At 39.6% G+C, this 22,718-nt stretch overlaps 1 protein-coding gene across 1 annotated transcript in view; it reads right to left on the bottom strand.

Annotated features, from left to right (window-relative positions):
• ipo11 (importin 11) overlaps positions 1-22,718 on the bottom strand; it is a 109,236-nt gene that overhangs the window by 4,814 nt on the left and 81,704 nt on the right.

Raw genomic sequence — 22,718 nt, 5'->3', positions numbered from 1 at the left:
GAAGAAAGAACAAAGTGAGGCAAGAAGAGGTGAGGATGTGATTGCCAAATAGAGAGGAAATGGTGAAAAGAAAAGTGAAGAAAGTGGCAACAAGGAAACACAAATGCAACAAGAGAAAGGAGTATTGTTGTGCAAAAGAGGTTACCAGGAACTGGCATGATGAGGTTATGGCAGAGAACACCAAAGCGAAAGCGATTGTCGAAAACAAGATGACGTGGGACGCTGTGAGAGCAGGCAGCTGTACCTCATTGTGTAGGATGGAGAGAAGGCGGAAAGAGAGGTGTGGGCAACATGAGGGGAGGCAGCGGAAGATGAGGAGAGACAGATGAAATGACGAGGTCTGTGAAAGCCATCATCTCTAATGCAATCCCTGGACTACTGCGCTTTTCCAAAGCAAACAAAGTAAAGAGTCCCATGCCATTACTGTAAAAATATCAATGTTGTTCAAAATCGGCCTGTGCAGGGGATTTTAAACATCCCCCACTACACACAAAGAAGTGTGCCAACAACCCAGATATGTTTACTGCTCTAAGCTCTCTGAATGACAGGCCCACACAAAAGGCATATATATCCTTCTGTTGTATTAGTAAATCCGGGATTAACAAATAGCCACACATTTACAGTTAACACATTTACAGATTTAACACAAGGGGGGTCTATTAACTTACTTATTACTTCAATTCCTGTCGGTCATTTTCTTACTACAGCTCTATTCAGTGGAAGATCACGTTTGTTGCAGAGGACATTTAAGGAAACTAAGTCAGGCAGGCAAATGCTAACTGGAGTTAATGATGCAACAACCTGCACTTTTCCAGCCCTTATCTCATATCCTGTGGTGCCCCGATGTCTAACTGGAAACACGCAAATACAGTACATGCGTGTATGTGTGTGAACGCGTACACACACTACAGCGTGATGTAATGAGCTGTGGGGCTGTATGATGTACTGAAGTGTAAACTAACAACTGTATTGTGTAAGAGGATGCTGACAGTATGGGGTTCAGAGGATTATACTGCGGGAAGATGTTAATTTCATCAACTTATTTATGCCCTCGGCAACACTGACGAGACTTGTGAGCTGCACTTAAGTGCTCAATTTTTTTTTGGGGGGGGGGGGTTTGACGACTGATTTGTGTTTTCTGTTGGTAAGTCGGTGTTGACAATCAGGGGATAAATCACACAGCGTGTGGTGTTAAAGGACTCTTATCGTTTAACGTCTCCAGTTGCTGCCTTTCATTCTCAATACAGTTATTTTAAACATGTTTAATATTTATACCTGGACGCTGACATCAGTGAGTGGGACACAAAATGCAGTGTACAAATGGTGTGCGCCGGGTGAGAGTAGCTGTTATTTTTAGGATCAACTAAAGAGCTGAGCCACATTTCACCTGAAGTTCAACAATCACTCACCCAAATGATGCAGTTTCCCCCGTATATTTGTATTTTCCACATGTTTTATGGAAATTAGCAAGGCATTACTGTTTATGGTTTATTTGAGCCATTTACTTGTAGTTTAACATATGTGGTTGATACATATTCTACATTACTAAATTGTTTAATTGTAATAGTCAACTTGGTTGGAAATAACAAGACAAAAGTGATGGTCAGCTATTAAACATCTCCATGGAAATTAACTGACATTTCTCACAGTTGAATAATTCACTACGAGTCAAAACAGTATTATGGCAGCGCTAAGAAAGAACAGCTTGCCTTGGTCAGTATTAAACGCATTCATCTACAACTGCTAATACACTTAGAATCTCCCGTTTCACCTTTCTGTAATGAGTACATGTATTTTTCACAAGCAACACTATATTTTCACAATAAATTCTCTTGGCAGAGACACATATGGCATTCTGATGCCCACGAGGAGATGGAACAAGAGAGAGAGACAAAACCCGGTGTCAGAATACAAATATTTCAGGATGAAGAGGATTTTATAAAGCGCAAGAAGTCTAATTTCTGTTATTTTCTCAGCTAGTTGACGATAATTTGTGTGAAACACGCCTGGTTCAGGTCATTTAAGTCAAGTTGTACACAACAAAAGTAACAGTTTTACATTTAAAAAGTTTGGATCGTCAGGAGGGTGTAAAAGAAGGCAACAGGTACAAAGACCAAAATATTCTTTTTGAGACAAAATGCAGGATGAGGAAAGGTAAGACCAGTGGAGGCTGGAGGAAGAAAATAAATGAAGTGATGATGAGAGGAAAGGATAGAAGGAGAGTGACATACCCCTCCTGCTGCCGCTCACTGATAAAGAAGCACTAGTCTTTATGCCATGGAGAAAGTAGAAGATAAATGAGAGGCAGGATGAAAAGATGAGAGAGAGACAGACGAGATGTGAAGGAAATGGGGTTTAGTAGTTGCCTAGTGAGCAGATGAAGAGAGGAAAAAGCAGAGCACACATAATAGAGAAGTGGGCGAGGTATGCAAAGATGAAAAAAAACTATAATTATGACGATAATTATAATAATGATGATGATGCTGTGCGCCCACAACTGTGGCCACTTTTACTTCATGTAACATGTCCATTAAAATAAACTCTGGTTAAACTTGTTCCATCTGTATTGACATTATCAAGATTGCCCCGAGGTTCGGAGCTTGTGTTTCTTCTATGAACAGGGCCCGTCATGCAAACACCTAAATTGAACACAGCCTTAATTAACGTTAACAATTACACCGGTTATTTGCTTGGAACCATGGACGCTATATATACAGATGGACGACCACTTACTCCCACTGCACAAAAGTGGAGCCAACATATCTTGGATACATTTGAGATTTTGACGTGATTTGGAGTCAGAGCGTGTGCAGTCGTGAGTCGGGGTTGGAGCCGCAATATCGAAGTCCCACCAACACAAAGCCAATCACAAGCCAGGCAAGGCCATAGCTGGTTAGCATGAGCCAGCTAGCAGCTACATTAGCACCACGGTAGCTGTTGGCTAGAAAGACACAACAGCAAACCAAAATATCTCTATAAATACATTTAAGTACAAATTGACACATGTTCTATGACATAGATTTGTGACAGTTATGGTAGTTAAAGTTACATTTCCTCTCTCGTACAATCCCCGAGTTTCCTGCTACGTCACTCAGATTAGCTGTCAATCACAGCTGTCAATCATGACGTCTCATTCCCTTCAAATCAAATACCTAAAGTTATAAGAAAATTTAACACTTGAACATACATCAGCGTGATAAGAACAACCTAAAATGACAGAACAATCTTTGGGAAAAATTTTTTTTTTACGCCACTGACTTTAAGTTTGCCGATCTAACATGGACAAATGCACTATTTACTACTGTTTGAGTAATGCTTGCTAATCTACGAGGAAATTATTTAGCCTTACTAAAAAGTGTATACATGTGACCAGTTATTAAAGAGGACTAAATGGGTTTGGGGGTGAGGGCAAGAGAGGCTCGGTAAGTATTGAGAGATGGACTGACGCATTGTTGGTTTTCCTTTATTCATGAAAATCGTTGACAACAACAATGAAGAACATGGCCGCCTTCTCCTTTATATAAATCCATCACAACTTAAAACATGGCACATTAAAAGTAGAGCTTTTAAAAAGCATGGCTGCCTGAGAATATAAACATCAAATGTTTGAGTTGTACATAAGGGATGCAAAGGATTGTTTGTATGCCAGATTTTACAGACGCATACAACATGTGAGAGTGTGGCGAATGGATATTATGCATGAGAGTGAAAGTCTCTCTCTATATGTGTGCATGTGTTGGCAGAGCCGTACTGGCCTGGTGGGAATAGGCCTGCTGAATATCTGAGTCTGACACTAATCCCATTACCTCATGCGTCTCCTACTGCAACTGCTTCAGATATCAGCTATCTATTGATGCCCCCCACATACAGTGCCCAGACACCAGAAATACATGCACATACAGATCTATATGCTGAAAATAAATAAATAAATAGGCATGTATACACGGCCCTGTGAGAGTGCTTACATATTCTCATATTCCTTACATTTTCAAGGACGAAGATATGAGATGAGTGACATTCAAACTGTGTCCCAAGTTATTGATTCTTTGTTCTCGTCTCTGAGGCCAACTAAGTTATTAAGTGGGGTCATCTGTTCAGTCTTCACAAAGCTTCTCCAGACTTGGAGGATATTTTACAACTGTTTCCATAGGCTGTGTAATATTACTCCCCATGACTAGTAAACTGTCTGTGAAATGGATTGTTTTCTCCTTTATAATTAATCTATTTTCTATCATTACAAAAAGCACCATAAACCTCATGGGTGCATTACACAGCTTCTATATTTTCCAAATTATAACTAGATTAACATTCCTCATCACATGATCATTTAAATGATGCAATTTAAACTTATGTATCTACACAGACTCGTTTCTTGGTGAATTAAAATGTGTGTGTGTGTCTGTATATGTGAACAGCAAGTCTCTGTGGGTAATTCAGACCGAAATGTGCGTTGTTCTATAAAATAAAAACAAGTGGGTAGGGAGAGCAAGATATGTGTCTTGGTAGCTTCAATGATTTGATGTAATTGCCCTACCTGATCAATACAGTCAGGATCTCTAATAAATGAGTCTAGACAAAATCAATGGCTTAGCTCATTTGGACATGAGAAAGAGGTTTAAATGTGGGGGATGTTTGTCAGGAGCCATTCTGGGGGCCTTACCCCAACACTAAATTAAAGCCCCCTCAGAACAGGACAGAACAGGAAGCGACAACAGCAGGACTGTCTGCAACTGATCCTGCATAGATCTCACCAGAGTCTCAAGTTGAAGTCTGCCAGGTGGAAATCGAAAAATCTATGCAAGTCAACGTTGGCTGCTGGTGCACCCCCCTCCTGTGCCGCTACAGTAACCTAATACCAGGATAAAAAGCAGTGTTTTACTGCCCCCTCTAGTTGAACGTTTCAAGTGTTTTAAACTTCTGACTCAACACAGTGTTGCGTTGTTGCACCTGTACCCAGGACCAACAGTGAATTTACAGATTACTAACACACTTTGAAGTACATATAATATTGCTGATGAAATGTTTTCTAAAAATATATTTGCTCAGTGCTCACTCCTGTATTGAGTCTAGTTGGAACATGTAAGCCGATGTGTTCTAATCGAGGGGTAATGAGCTACTCTGTCTATTTAGAAGAAATGTCTTTCCCACTTTGAAATTACCCACAATTTCACTGAAAGCTCAGATGTCGCAGTGGGAGCAGGAGACATGACATTTATTTTACAAGAATAAACTGAGTTAGACTACATACAGTAACAATTCACTATTAGCTGAGCTAGCGTGCTGTGCATGTGTAACACACATCAGCGATGGATGAGATAATGTAGACAGTAGAGCAGATGGAAATATCACTTTTCTATACATTTACGTATTTTATGCTTGTTGAACTGGTGTGTGGATTAGGTATTGGCTTTTTTACTCAAAGATTTTATTGCACATACAGTAACAAGCATAGTTTTTGTCAACTCGAGTAGTCTTCGAGTTCTTCATAATACTGATTTGCAAGTACAACTTTGTTTTGTTGTAACAAATCACAGTTTTTATACTTGGTCATTTGTGTGCAAAGACACCCCTTAGAGCAGGGGTCGGGAACCTTTTTGGCTGGGAGATAAAACCCAAATATTTGTTTATGTATTTCCTTGAGAGCCATATATTTAATACATTTGAATGCAACTTTATGCATTTTTTAAGAATAACACGTCTCCGAGTACTAATAGCGGTATCAGTGTTGCATTGAACAGGTGCTCTTTTATTAAATAACTAAACGCTTACGTTATTTATCTCATTTATGTGCACGTTTCAGTGTTTACTGCACGGGTGTCAAACTCAAGGCAATTATATCCGGCCCGCGAGAAAATATCATATGTCTGTCATAACTGGCCTGCTGGTTTTGGTAATTAAATCAATGCATGGCACAACCACGGTGAAATACATTCGAAGAAGTATCTAAATGTGTGCATGAAATGAAAGTTATTGGAAAGCAAAGGGAAACACACCACAGATCTCTGGGACGATGTGAGCTGGACTGTTTGTGCGACATAACGAAGCATCTCACTGTTAAACCTGCAGCTTCAGGGCCGTGTGATCACGGACATGTATGATGCTAAGCTGCACTGCTCAGCAATCCGTTTGCAGTTGACTTTAATATGTTCCATATCTTTTTGCACTTTATCCAATATGTGTATCCTGTTCAATAAATGTGGACCGTGTTTGGCCCTCGACGTAGTCCCAGTTTTTAATGTTGGCCCTCTCTGTGATTGAGTTTGACCCCCCCCCCCCCCGGTCTACTGCTTGCTTTGTGCAGTTTCTCCTCTGCTCAGTTTCGCGAAGGGCGGGGCCCCGCCCCCTACACACACCCGTGTGAACACACCTTAACCTACAGCCAGAGACAGAAAGGAGAGGGGAGAACTAAAAACAAATCCGCTGCTAAATGTTTTACTTTAAAATGACACAATATAATTATTTATTACTTGTTAATCATGTTAAAAAATGTCAGCTCAAAATTGTCTGTGAGCGTTATCGAAAGAGCTATAGGTTCACGACCCCTGCCTTAAAGGTTCTATGTGTAAGATATGCCAGAATTTAAACTTAAAACAATAACTAACATTATCAACAGAGTGTGAAAAGGTAACTATTGTATGTATTGAGTTGCAGAGATATCTACTGAATCAGCAGTCTGACTGACTAGTGCCGGCCCGTCCTGATGGTAACTGATGGTTTTGATGATGTGGGTGATTCTTACTGCTGTCCACAGACAATTTATAGTATGAAAAGATCCTTCAGCTCATGAAATCCCTGCTGCATCTGAAGGCAGCAGGACTCGCCAGTGCACAGAGCGCAGTGCCTTTACGCACAATAATTTACTGCGCGTATCTTCATTAAATGGCCTGAAACGACAGCAGGCAGCCACAGTGAGAACCATCCAGCCCTGTACACACACCACACTAGCTCGGTTATAATTCAATATTGTGAAGGAGAAGTCGGTTACCAGGGCGCATCGTTGCCTCTTTTTCAACTTTCATATTTTATCCTTGAAACGCATTGCAATCACTGCTGTGTCTGATGAAATACTAAAAACTGTCGCCATGTACGAGGTGAGATATGCTAGAATTATTTCTAAAATACAGTCAACAAATACTTTTCTTTACTTTTTACTTCCATCGTTATTATAAGCCTAGTAACTGATGGAAAAATCATACTCTGTCTTTGTGTGCAGATGTGTGGGGATGTGTGTTCGTGTCGTGAAGCTTTGAACCATGGAGACATTTCCAGAGGTAAAGCTGTCGCCACATAGATTCACTGTGATTGGCACAGCTGTTTCAGAGCTATGAGACACGTGATGTGACTGGCCCAGAGAGTATTTAATAATCTCCACACCCCCTCATCTATTCAGCTTCACCCAGCCCTTTTGCATGTTGCTCTGCTGCACATACAATGAACCGAAATACAGTCGACTGTGCGCACACACAGGCGCACCATTGACATTAGGATTCAACAGCTAAAATACCCGGGATTAGACTCCTAGCGCTGGTTTGAACTGGCTGAATTTAAGTCGCTACACAGTCACTAACTGAAGGTTTGACCAGTCTACGGAGCCGCCGAAATAGCCGCCTACTGACTGTCCTACCGCGACAACAGTGTTTAACTGATTTAATGTTTTTATATTTGAGACCAATCTCATAATGACATATTATAAACCTCTCCCACGGGTGTGTGTGCGCTTATTGTTGTGGTTTCCATGGTGCCGAACTGACCCAGAAGCACATTCACCTTTCCTTTATTTTTACCTGAAATCTTTTGCGAGGGAATGCGAACGTTCTCGAGGGAACTCAAAGCATTTATGCTTTTTTCACACATCTATTTAAAAATAAAATAGAAAATGTTATCTCCCCCATGTGCCTTCCCCGGGCTCTGTAGAATATGCCATTGACACCTATCATTTGGGATTGCTTATATTTAAAACACAGAACAGGTAACAAGCAGTTGGAGGCAACAGAACAAAGATTCAATCTGCTTCAACCAAGAAGAATAACACCCAATGTTACCATCCTTTGTTGTGGTGTTTCAGTGTTGATGACAAACTTTTCAAAAAACTGTGAAAATGTTATAGTGGATGTATAGAAGTTTAATGTGTCAACAACCTTTTCAAATGTATTCACATTAGTGTGGACATGGACTAAATAACAAGTGAGTCCTAAACTGCACTGACAAAACAGAAGGACAGCTAAACAGAGTGAGACAGAACCCTGAGCTGTGAGATAAGGTCACGTACATTCGTCAACGTTATTACACTCATGGACACAGATTGATCAACCATACAGAAAATAGACGGAACCATTAAATAGTCATCAAGAACACCACAAGTGGAATTTAAAAAGTATGAGACAGGAGAGGTCAGAGCAACAGTTAGAGAAACAAAGGCCCAGAACAGAAAGAGAGATTGCCTTCACTGCCCCCCACAAACACCTCTCTCACCCTTCCCTCTTCTGAGGTTCCATTAGTTCATGGTATTTTGACTTTGAGCCAGACTTAGAACTTGATTGCAGTAATGCTCTTACTAAATGAGGCGGCACTAATTGTAATACCCTAATTAGTATTGCACTAGAGGGCGTAAATGTCAGAGCCCTTTAGCAGTCTGTCATAAGGGTGCATAATACCAAACACACACCTTCAAGTGTAGGAGTATGTACAGGCATACGCACACAGGTGCATATTAAAAAGAAATGTAAATGTGCAAAGAACAAGCCACCCTCAATAACAGTGTTCTGGTGTTGAGAAGGACAGCAGTGAGGGAGGACACCAAGAGGTTTACAGCAAGTCTGAAGAAGCCGTGTGGTTTTCCAAAAAGGCGTGTGGGCAAAGTGGAAGAAGGCTCTGATTAAGGCTACAGTATGTTTGATATGGGCAACAGAGACACACCATCTACACGGTGAAGCTTGGTGGTGGCAGCATCACGCTGTGGGGGTTTCTTCTCTAAAGAAATCCCCAGACATCTTTTGATGGTAGAGTAAAATAAATAAATAAGTAAATAAATGCAGCAAATTACAGATACAGAAAAAAAGCTACAAACATTTTGAGCTTAAATCTCGACAATAAAGAACACAAATGGTGAATTTGTTCATAATGCACCGAAATGGATTAAAACAAACTCATTTGTTTACTTACTCTAAATGAATAAGAATGTTTCATTGAGACCTGAACTGTATGGATACTGTAAACGAGTCGGTTTCTAAATGCACATGTGCACCAGTGTATATTTTCTCGGCAATTCTACTAACATCAAATGGGACCAAAACGAGTTTGAGGATGTGCTACAATCTAAGAGCCTGCAGGATGTCCTTGATTGTCTGTAATAAATAAAGGCCTATGAAAAATTCTGGCAATTAAAAACAACTTTACTTGTCAGTGCAAACCTTCATGGTGCTCTGGGGGATTTAGATGGATTGGCCATAACTTGGAGGACTCCTGCAACTGGGGCTTTGAGCGACAAGCTGGGTCAAACTGTGATGTACGACATCCTGTCTGAAATCTGCTGTGCCATCTGGTAGGCAATGAAAGACCAATTTCTGCATTTGTAAGACTCAGAAGTGGAAGCATGCAGTCAGCAATTTTTGCAGTTCGGAACTTTTTGAAATGTCATGCAAGGTTACCATGCACAGAAAAAAGAAAGCGCTCAGACCGAGTAAGAACATCCCAACTACAAAAGAACATTTTAAATTTCTTGTGATGTAAATGTAACACGAACTTAATAGGCATAAGTTAGTGAGCGCAGCACGCTCTCATGCAAACAGCCGGTAAAAAGACAGAATGGGCCGGATGGCCGGTAGAAACTTTATAGAGTTTTGATGACAGATGAATAGATAGATGACCAGTCCACCACTGGCTTTGGTATGCGTTGAAACTCACGATCTAGTGAGAGAACCACTGACGCTCTGCACAGTGCGCTCTAGACTGTATATAGTGTTAGCGGAGGGGTTCAGTATTATGTAGTTAAGAGTCTTTTCACATGATTACAACAATTATTTGAAATTATTTTCTTGATGTATAATGTGTTCAGAAACAAATCTAATGTTTCTTTACCCAGATTTCAATTATGCAAGGCCTTTCATTTTATTAAATTAATATAAAAATAAAAATGTCGTAGTGCATATAAAGTTAAAGGTTGCCTCGTTGATTTTTATTGAATATCCAAGCACGCTCTTACAGGTGTTATCGATGAAGTGTTGGTGACCACAAACATTAGTCTCTCTTGAAAAGTTCTTCTCAATAATCAAATTCAATTAAAATCGACAGCTGCAGCCCTACCAGGGTTCACCGTGATTTAAACTGTGACAAAAGAACAAGAACATATCATTAAAAAGAGATATTTAGATTATTTTGTTACCGTTTAAACAGAAAAAGATTGAATATTGGCAGATAAAGAATTAGGTTTAGCATTCTAGTGGCGCTATCAGACCAATTACCTTCCTTTGACAAGACCACTGAGATATCTTCTTTGTTATTTTACCAGCTCATTTCCCAGAGAGAATCTTATTGCATTTGACAATGATATACAAGTGAGATAGCTTAGTTACCATTGATAAATGATAAAACTCCCTCGGCAACGACTATATCAGTGCTCTAAGAGATATTAAAAGTCTATGTCCTGGAAAAGTCTAAACACCGTAGTGCAGGGGTTCCCAAACTTTCTGTGGCCAAGGCACACCAAAGACCAAGCCAAAATCTCAAGGCACACCTGAGTTCATATCCGGGAAAAATCCCCTCTGTAACACATAGTGTCACTGTTATCACTCTGTGGACATTTATTTAGCCCTAGTCCTTGTAAGAAGCTATTGTCCTTCACACTAGCAGAGAGCCTTTGATGTGTCACACTCTAATATTTCCCACCATGCACAAATGGCTAAAACGGCTTCGCTTTGACAGATTTCTTTTTTTTAATGATTGTTTTATTTATATTTAGGCCAAAGCATATAAGACCTATTGTTTCTATATTGTGAAATAAGTGTGTAGGACAAAGTACCGATAAAGTACAGTGTTTCCCTGCACTGCGCGCCCCCCCCCCAGAAATTCAAGACGTTTTTTTAAAAATATATATTCACAACTCACTTTTCACATTGAACAGGTGCTCTTTTATTAAATAAACTAAACGCTTATGTAATTTATCTAATTTATGTGCACGTTTCAGTTGCTTTGCATATTTACATTCTCTCCTCTCCTCTGCTTCGTGAAGGGCGGAGCTCCGCTTCCGAACCCACACGCGAACGCACACAATTACAGTCAGAGAGTGGAGAAAAGGTAAGGCGAGAACTTAAAAATCTGCGCCTCGCACGGACCTGATCCGGCCCAGGGCAGAGCAGTATACCTAAGGGAAACACTGAAGTAAATAAAAAATCATTCATAACCTTGTGTACAGTTAAATGCAATAGGCCTAATTGTTTCAAAATCCCACGGCACACCGGGATTTGTCTCACGGCACACCATTTGCACTGCCTTAGTGGATATGTCTTCCATTTAACGTAAAATATGCATTGTATTGAGGATTCCACAATGCTGGCACTTCATATCAGATAGAGAATGTGTGGAGGTCTCATAGGTTTGCTCAAAAATTGACAAATTTCAAGTCAGGACACAGACTGAATAAAAAGAAACTAAGAGAAGAAACCGAGGATGTTGTTGCTTTGACTTCTGGAATATATTTCTTTGGTTGATGAGGATTGGTAGCTGTAAAATAAACCTCGAGTCTACACTACACTACAACAAACTAATAAAATAAATGATGTCATGTACAAACTCAAGAGAGCAACCGAGTCGGTCTTAATTGTTTTTATTATGTAATATCATGACACAATTGAGCTCGTGCTTGGTAGTTTTGATATATGGGACATAATTATTTACACGTTTGGTACTATTCGCAACATGTCAACTGAGGAATGCAATATTAACTGCAGTGTGGCACGTAACCTCGGTTGCCAGCAAACTATCCAGCGAGGATTTGCTACACTGTGCTGGAAAGCTCACACTCTGGGGGCTTTCTGTTGAAACAGTATCTGCTGGGTGAGAGCCAGCCGTACACTTGCAGCTCAATGCTAAATTAATTATATTAATGGGCCAGATTATTTGTCAATCACAGCTTCAACCATTACGGCAGGAAGGCTTTGCAAAACAGCATCAAGAAAACATTGCATGCTTGGAATCCCTCTTCAGACCATACATTTGAACAAATCTTGATCTGCAATAGATCAGCCGTTTTCAGGCAATCAACCTTGATGCTTTATTTGATTAATTAATCCACCTGTCCTGAGAAAAGACCAATAAGTGGATCATTGTGTTACTCGTCTGAGAAGCCTTGAATTTGGGTGAAGAGGGATACGGGTGGAAAAATTAGGAAGCCGTTTGAATCAAACTGATTTTTAAGCTCTCCTCGCAAACAATCAAAATCCACAGTAATGAGCCACATGCCATCTGAATAAGCTTCACACTGGTAATTAAGATCTACTAGGATCAATTTAACAACTAAGAATTGTCAGACCAAAGATTAGTTATTTTCTCAATCACATTGGTTAACTCCCAGTAAATCAAAGTGAAAATACCGAGAACACCTTTGGCTGCATCATCGTCTGATCTGCACAGCTGCAGCATTACAACAAAGAAAGGCAAAGTTGTAAGAGGGTAAAACTCCCCAAAGTGCATGGTTGCAGTCTTGTTCAGGGGTCTCATTTATAAAACAGTGTGTAGTATCCACACTAATTGTTTGTGCATGTACAAATGAGGAAATATATGTACTGAATTATAAAACCATGCGTCTGCCTGAAAGTGCGCAATTTCCTTTTATAAATCCCATGTCAACTTGGAAGTGCCACAGAGTCTGATACTGTCATTGCATAGATGTGTTAAGTTTGTTTATGTATACTGTATCTGTCCCTATCAAATAAGCCATAAATAATGTGTCAATGCAGCGAAAACTAAAATCCTACTGGATCAGCTTAAGTTTAAAGTGCAATGTATAAACATACCCTTTTATGAGCATAAAATACTAAGCTATTAAAATAATTATACGTAGCTGTAGCTAACCAGTTCGCCGTTATGGCTAGGTGTGGCAGTGGTTTGGCATAGGTTAGCTAGCTCACGTGATTGCGGTTGAGGACTCATGGGTAACAGTTGGACTATCATCAGTGTTGTGTAAATTAAATGCTTTCTATTTTATTTGTATTAATAGGTCATTTTATATTTGCTTATTATATGTATGATTGCTGTTTAAACAGGCGAGGCAGGGAAATGTCAATCAAGCATAGTCTGTACACGCCCACAACTCCTGAGAGGATTTGTCAATCAGAATAAGTGTAATCACCTGTGTGCGTATACAACAAGTGCACATGGCCTTCACTAGATCTTTTCATGGCAGACATTTGACAGAGCAGGAAGCACAGGTGTATTTAATAACATTAAAGATGGCTGGATTTCACTAGAGGTCCTAGTATTGTACGTGCTTGGCTCACTGGGACAGTTGACATCTATTTATTTACCGCTATGACAAGTCAAAATGTCAACTGGGAAAAAGGACTAATGTACATCTCTTAGAAGAGAAAAAACCGGACATGGCTCTGACACAGCTGGAAAATAGAACACTGTATCCAAGTTGTATCGCCTCTTGGTTACCTCTCCCCCCTTTCTCCCAGTGACACTGTCTGGATATTCAGATAACTTATAACCTATAACTGTATTTTGTATATAATTCCTATCCCTCCAGAGTGGAATTGAATCCAACTCTTTAGCACATTTAATAAAAAGGTACACAAAGGCGGCCTCACAACTTCATAACTGAAATACAGGTTTGAGGCCCTTCAAAGTCCGTCCATGTAAAATGAGGTAACTCCGAGTAATCCTACGTCTGTGCTTTACCAGTTGTAATTCAGTTTTGGTTCCTTCAAAAAGTAATAAATTGCAACGTATTTGCAATTCTGCCACACTAAGAACCCACAACGTACAGTACTCTAAGACAAATGGTAGTAAGGCTCAGAAGCAGCAGAGATAGAAACTAATTTTGATAGCTGTGTGCCTGAGGCAGCACAAAGGAAAATCTTTATATCTTGTACTGCAAAATAGCACTATCAGAGGTCTGTTATTCAACAAAACCAAATTATGTTGACACTGATAGTCTGTTTGAGACTAGGAGCAATAATAAAGCAAGAATGCCAAGTCTTCATTACTAAAGCTTTGTGTCGCCCAGAGTGAATTGATAACACACTGAAACTCATTTCCTATAAATATATACCTTCGGAGGACCTCTGGAGTCCGTTTGATTGTTCATTAAAATGAAAAAATGACAATGTTGAATGACAAACAATTTCATGATTAATTGGCACTTCAACAAAGCTCTGAGCAACGACAGACACTGGGAAATAATAATAATAATAATAATAATAATAATAATAAGATATCATTTCCTATCATTTCCTTTCTTAAACATCAACGCATGCACATTTAATGGATTTGTCATTTAAGAGAACTATATCAGCCTTCAGTCACAAAATAATGAAAATATCATGTCTAATTAATAAGTGCTGGACAATGTTTTCTATCCACTGAGCAATAACAGCCATGGGGAAACTATTTAATAGGTTTAATTTTTATCTTCCTCTTCTCAAATGTTCAAAGCACGCATGTGTAATGTTTGTCCTTTCAAATCCCCATTCCATCAGTAAAGGTTTTACTGGAGGAGGTCCTCTGATTAGACTTTTTACTTAAACCCATTTTGGATTAGAGCAGTGGTCTTCACTATTTTTTACATGAGAGCCGTATTGATAGGACAAAGTCAATAGGAGAGCCACTTTTACCGCAAAGTATGAAAAGCTTCATCCAGTCATAAAAAGCATGTCCGCTTATTAATCTGTCATCCCACCCAGAACATACAATAATAATAATAATAAGCTTTATTTGTATAGCACCTTTCATACAAGAATTGCAGCCCAAAGTGCTTCACAGCAAAAACATAACAATTAGTACAAGATTAGACAGAATAAGAGCATTTACAGTACAATAATCACAGTGTTGATGTGAAAGAGTCTGAAGTACCATTATAAAAATAGCAGAATTAAAATAGAATAAAAATAGCAGAATTAAAATAGAATAAAAATAGCAGAATTAAAATAGTATAAAATAACATTGGAGTATTGTGCCTAGTTTCCCTATCTGTGCAGTACTTAACGACCCTCCTGTCGGAAAACCACATTCATTACACCCTTCTTGTAAATGGCCATATTTATCAGGGCCATATTTTGAAAGCATGAGATCAACAATGGGTCCCTTTGGCCCTTCAACTGGTTTACTCCCTTTGCTACCCATTCCTGGTAGTATTTACGTTTACAGCGTCAACTTCTTTATTGACCTTTTAACGTATAAAACATGTACATATACACATAGATTATCTTAATACTGGGATGATGGTGTCAAACTCTTCAAACAATATTTCTGCTGAAGCCAAAAAGCAGCGTTTCACAATTATTGAGTCTGAGGTTTCTTTGCCCGAGCCAAAATCCATGCGATCTCAAAAGATGCCTGAGTTAATCGTTCAGCTGTAGCCTATTAGTTGTCCTGTGTACGAGCCTTTGTTTTCCAGAAAGAGAAGAAGAAAGCTGCTATTTTATTTACTAGTTTCTCTTCCAGGTGCGTAAGTTTCGTTGAATTTTGGATGCGTCGTTTGGAAACGCAGCTCCAGATGACTTCTCTTGAAACCAGAGCGGGTTTGTTTGCACATTAAGCACGAAGGGTTCAACTCGTGGAGGGCAAATAAAAACTCCTCTGTCCACTTGTCTTGAATTTTCCTTTACTCGTGTATTTACTTGTATGGCTCGTATCTTTTTTTGTTTTTTAAACCCCATCTCCAGCATCTTTTCTCTCCATTTGCAGTGCAAAGTCAAATCTTAATTTTCCTCGTTTGTCACGCTTTGTTTCTGTCCACCTGGTGTGCAACTATTTATAATAAGAAATCGATCCATTGTACGTCTGTAGAAACACGCGCTAACTAGCATGAAATGGTGAAACGAGTCGACCGGATCCATCAATTTAAATTTTCAAATTTAGCGATATAAATAATTTTTTAGCAAATGTCCATATTCGTAAGCATGCATATGTTAACATATTTAATGAGCTTAAGTGTATTTAGTTATATACTAGCCCACCATGTATCTCCCCGTCCAAGAGCACATTCACCATGTAGTGCTGATAGACCGCCAAAACAGGCAACTCCGCAGTGAGTCAGTGTTCCGCCGAGCAAGTTTAAATATCTTGTTTCTGGTCTATATTTGCATCTTTAATCAATTACTATTATCAATTATTTGTTTATTATTTGTAGGCTAATATAGCAGACATTGTGTTTGGGTTATATGTAATAGCCCTGCTTGTATTTAGTGTTTTTATGAAATATCTGTATTGTCCATCACCACTTTATTTAGCCCACTGCCATGCTAGCCACCAATTAAAGCTTGGCGAGCCGCGCAATGAGTAACACTGGATTAGAGGGACGAGGGTGCTCTATATTTAGCAGATCAGATTCTTATTAAAAAACCTTGTTCAAATTGTAATTTACTTGTAATTTAAGTAAAATATGTTATATTGGCTGACAGCTATTTTTAGCACAAGTGGGAATAACAAAAACCCATAATGTACCAGAATGCAGTGAATGCTCTTTCATTTTAGACAGACTTCCTCACTTCCAACATTGCCGGAATTGCAATCAAAGGTATTTCTTTCTGCATATCATAAAGTCAACACATACTGTCTATAACCCAATCATGGTTAAACAATTACTCAATTGCTACACAAACAAAGACACACTGATTCCTGCGACTCCGTTTGTCTAAGGAGCGTTTAGTCTGAGATGCAATCAACTTCTCTTGCTTTCAGAATCACCATATGTACAATATACAATTCCTTTTTGTTACATTCAAAATGAGCATGATCATCTTTAAATCTGAAAACAACTGTTCTAACTGTGAGCCTAATGTTTATTACACTATCATATGTACCCACCATTACCAATAACAATGGCAGAAAGAAGCACTTCTGAAAACTAACTCATTAGCCTAATTTTCTGGAACAAGAAACTCATCAGTTACACATCCTGAGCACATGCTATAAATGACTAAACCAAGCATTCTGTTCCAATAAATCGAAACTACATTAAACAATAAACAGAGTAATGAGGCTTTTAAAATGAGGGTATGTAATTGGTCTGCACCTGGAAGCCTTCAATATGTATAAACCAATAAGACGTAATGTGTCTGATCGGCATGAAGTTTAATGCCAAGACGTGACACTGCAGAGTGAGTGTAGCTTCTTGGGAAAATAACTCCATATCCCGTTTTTCGTCATTTCTGTTAAAGACATAGGGGTCAACCTCCCCACTAATTAAGAACTGAGACTGATTGGATAATTATTTGCAGGTATTTACAGTTCTAATGTAACAACCGCTGCCCTTGAAGAAAGGCACTTTACCTAGGGCTGGGTATTGTTTAAAAAAATTACAATACCAGTACCCTTGAAGTACCCGTAGAGTACTTCATTCGATACCCATCATGGGAATGGAAGCAGGAGTTTGAATGTATAACTTACTTGAAAGTGCTTTAATTCACCGTCTCAATACCTTTTGAAGGATTTTGACTTATAATGACTGACATGAAGTTTCAGGGCATGACTTTTAAAGCATTTATATATAATAATATACACTTGTCTTCACAACACCACAGACTGTAAGGGTTGTAGCTGCTGCAGTAGTGGGCCAATCAAACGTCACATTTAATCAAAGAAGGCTTGCAAATGTGTTCCAAGCAAAACCATAGATCTTCTAGATCTGGATTCTCAAAGGATTGACCTTAAAGGACTTTAAAAGGTATTGAGTAGCTATACCCAGCCCTATTACATCACAAGTGCAAGTAGTATTTATGGATGAAAAACGTTTTGGATCATTTGCTAAGGTTTCAAACATGCAATTCCTCAAAGCTTTGTGCACTACAATTTCACGTTCCTACATCATGATATGGGTGCACGAGAAGTTTTAAAGGCCAATTTGTAAATACTACCATAAAAAACAACAACCTTAGAATATCTGCATTGCTTCAGTAGATACCACTGAAGGTGTGAGGGACACATTGTTCACCGCTCGTTTAAAATCTCCCTATTCAATCAGTTGAGACCTGCCTTCAAGCGTACACGCAAGTAGCACAAACCATGATGCAGCACATTAGCCTGTATTTTGGTCCCTGTTTGGCCAGGATTCAATACATGATAACACATCTGCCTCTCTATTCAGAGATTAGGTTTAGCAAACCGACCCTGATTATATCCCAGGTTTACTTGCACAGTTGAGTGTATTTTGTTTTCATGTTGGGAGTCACTGGCACCTACTCACGGCATAATAAGCTGTATGTGCATGTACTGTACATTAGGCTTGAGTGGGTGTATGCCAACAAAGCACCACAGACAGAGCCCATGGCATTAGTGCCTAGTGGAGAAAGTCTTTAATGTCGCTTATCCCTCTTCTTGTTTGATGGTGCTGGCCTTATAGATGAAGCACAGGAATCAAATGATGCATTATGAACCAAGGCCAAAACACATCATCAGTTAGCCTAGACTAGTTGCCTCGAACACTCAGATCAAAGTAAGGGCTCCTAACAAATCCCAGACGAGATAGAGTGGAACAGTCAACAGCTTCCAAAAAACAAAGCAAAATCCAGCTTCATGTTCAGAAAAAAAGATGGCAAATAAAATTCAGGGACAAATCAGACAGCAGCAGTGGTGAGGCAGCCTGTCCTAACACAGGGACTATAAATCAGAGAACTACACCCATGAAGACAACCTCTAGATCGGTCCAGAGGAACGCTGAGATATCCAGGACAACTTAAGATAAACCAACAACTCAGATGTAGGTGTGATTTTCATATATCACACAAATGTACAATGTTTTTCTGTTTAAAAAATATATATAATATAGTGTAATCAACATTATGTTGTCATGGTAAAATAAAATCCATGAGTCATGAGTACATGGTCAACAGAGATGCCTAGTGACACATGCACGCACACACAGACAAACACACATTCGACTGTTTGACAAGTGCTAGAGGGACACACTGACATCACAGGAACTCAAAGGGCTTTCAAAGTTAGCAGTCGGAGCCAATTCCTGTTCCTTCCATGTTCCCCCCCTTCATTCTCTGCACCAGCGACAGCAGTCTAATGACCTCGTCACTTCTGGGCATGGAACCAAAAGGATACTGTGCCCTCTACATAACATCTTATAAGACCTTTGATAGATCCATGTTTGATCCATGGTTTCACTGGAATTACAAATTATCTGGGGAACATTTCAATTTGGACAATGAAGCACTTCTAGAGTCAAACGCCGCTTTTCCACTGCACAGTAGGGCATGGCTCTACTCGACACGCTCTTTTTTTGGTTAACCATTCATTATGCAGCAATGTGTGGATAGTACCTGCTACCTTTTTTGGTTACCACCTCAGTCGAGGTCTAGCAGAACGTGAAGGTGTACTTACCCTTTAATTACAGAGCTGTCAGCAGTTTTATTTAGTGGTCGTCACTAAAATGTGGCTCACAGGTCAATTGTTAACATAATGTCAATCTGTTGTCAATAAACACAGCCGATGTCAAATTTGACTGGGTCAGGCTAAGTGTACTTTGAAAGCTCTGAGTAATTTACGGTGACTTGCAGAGGGCAGAAGAATGCCACGCGAGTCACGTGGCCAAAGGCAGGCTTATACCAGCGTGAGACTAGGGCCGACTATGAACTACAATGTACCCAGTTCAAATCCATCTCTCTCACTTATTTCATGTCATCGCTCTACTCATAAATACATCTCATAAATACCGCCTATACTGCTGTATAACATTCTCCCTGTTTCACTTTTAGGTGTTACAAACACCTTTTAGCCCAAAGTGAATTAATTAAGGCCACTTAGTTTCTAACAGTCAGCAAAAGAGTTTCATTCTTTCAAGGGTCCATTTTAATGTCCGACTACAAAGTACATACATATACAATAAGTTGGATTTGCAACTTTAAAAGTTGGAAGTCACAGCCTTTAAAGAGCTTTGTGCTGGAGACGGCAATGCTTGAGTCTATAAAAAAGGACAGATTGTTGCTACAGAGTTGTGAGCTGCATTACAGTCACTGTCCCTTTAAAAGCTAATTATTGGACACAGATAGAGCGAAGCCATCTAAAATAATAAAGTACCAGTGAGGGAAAGGTTCCAGAGGTCAAACTGGACAAACAAGGGGGAAAAAAACATTACACTTAGAGATAAAGACCACAATAAAAAAAAACCTCTTTAGGAACTGCAAACTAGTGACAGGGTGCTGAGGAAAAAATTGGAGCAAATTTCTCCTTTTCCCTGTATTCACTTTATTCATCTTTTATGTAAGATTTGCAGGTGCCCGCAAGCAAGCAGCAATCTAATTCAACAAGACAAACCAGCGCAATCATACAAATATCACCTGCAGGCAGAGACACTGTGATGAGACTGCATGACAAGGGGAGGCGTGAGGAAGTAAGATAAGGACAGATGAGGGCAAAAAAGAAGTGGAGGGATGTAACATAAAGTGAAAGGAAAGTGCCAAGGTTGGATGCAGTATTATACTATATGGACATGCGTGTACTAAAGTAGGGAGTTTAGCTTTCTTTTGTCCGTCTCTGCTACCTTTTACCCCTTACCAGTTTTCTTGAGGAAACCATAACTATACACACACACAGCGCTCCAGGGGAATATCCATTAGAAAAAAGCATAATATCTAAGCATAAAGTCCATTTATCAGCTTTTCTGAAGCCGTGGATCATCACATGACCTTCATCAGCAGACGTGTTTTCCCACTTGTTAGTTTTCACGTCATTTCCAACAACTGGGCCAACTCCCTCTCCTCTCCCTTAACTGCTGTTTCTGAGTCGTATTTACGATTTTGATGTCGACGTGAGCGCTATTTACAAGTCGAAAACTCGCAATTACGATAACTCCAATATGACATGAACGTGACTTAACGGTATAGCTCTACTCAGCATGATACTTGTTCTCTAGTACGTACACTCTAGTACGTACTCCACAGCGTATTTAATTATTCATATACACTGCATGTTAAAGCAAAAACATAGTAGGGCTCATTCAGGGAATCGTGACTATCCACACACCTGCCTGGAAAAGGAGGAGAGTCAAGTCACTACTCCGGACTTCGGTTCTAAGACCAGTGCTGTGCATAAAGGTGAGCCCAACTATATGTTTTTGCTATCGCTTCTCCCCCCCAGTTGCTCAAGCTTCTTCATTTCCGGAGGTGTGACATTTCACGTCCCAAGTGCCAGTTTTCATAGCCAGGCTTCCTGCCTTTACCTGCTGCCTGACTGACAATGCAGCAGACCCAGACACCTAACCTTACAGATGGTGGACATACAAGGCAGCTTCTGTAGGAAGTTGGCTGAACAAAAGGTGCATGCCACTGAGTGCAAGTACAGTTAGAATATAATAAAGCAATGTGGATGTGACTGCTTTAAATATTAGCACAAAATGACATTCTGTATTAATTGATTCCTCACAGACAAGTGCATCGCTGTCTGAATGTATTTATCAAAGTGAGGCATTGATGCACAAACGAGACTTGACGAGTTTGAGGTTCTTACTATCATGACAAAGTGCTGGAACAAACAATATCCTCCGTCTCTCACAAACTCTTTCAGACTGGCACACATTGTTGTACACATAAATGCTTTTAAAACAGATTTGCACACACTGCCAAGAAGAGAAGTCATACAAAAAATAAAAATAATTACGAGTCAATAAATGCTCACAATTGGCACGGGTCTCCTTCCTCAAACTGAAAAACTGTCTCTCGTCTGAACACCCGTCACACTCACGCATGCGTTCATGCACTTCCCCAAGCACACACACAGGTTAAGAAGCAGAGAGAGGCACAACTTTAAGTCTCCTCTTCTCTATTCCCTGGAGCAAAAAGTCAGGGTCTGTGCTGAGGTGATAAATGCACTGAGGTTCCGCCCAAGCAAATACACACATACTCACACACATACTCACACACACACACACACACAGGGGCAGAAGTCATACAAAGTCACACTAGAAAATAAATACATCTGTATTTCTTCATTCAAACACCAATGCAATTAAATGTGTATATAAATTCAAGCACTCATTTGGAGAAGACCACGCACACGCACACCAACATCATAATTAAACATTATGTTTTGACAATGTGAATGTAGTCTTACTATTTCTGAGCTTCCACAGTGTGACATAGAGAAGCAGAGGAATGCATCCTCACACATACATAATCAAACTGTTTAATTGGTATACATCCCCCGCCTAGGTGCCATATATAAGTACTGAACCCAATCTGTGATTACCTTAAGTAGCTAGAAGCATACTGCAAGCTATTATGACGCATGCGTGCATCCAAGGGGATGTGCAGGTGTGCAGAATGAAAAGCTGAGAAGTGGCTCTGAATTGGTTGACTAACAAGTGTATGAAGTGACCACCTTTCTCTGTGCTTACTGGAGAAATACATATTTTCTGGTCTCTAAATCATAGGGGTTCATTTTAGTTGAGTGCTTTTTCTTTTATTATGAGAGCCAGTGTAGTATAAAGGATGGGGAGAGGACTCACAAGGGGAGAGGACTATCACAGGATAGGGACATATATGTTCCTATATGTT

Source organism: Cottoperca gobio, chromosome 9 (assembly GCF_900634415.1).
Source record: "Cottoperca gobio chromosome 9, fCotGob3.1, whole genome shotgun sequence".
NCBI classification, from domain to species: Eukaryota; Metazoa; Chordata; class Actinopteri; order Perciformes; family Bovichtidae; genus Cottoperca; species Cottoperca gobio.
The sequence above is the reverse complement of the archived record's forward strand: the minus strand, read 5'-3'. Positions and strand labels throughout refer to the sequence as shown.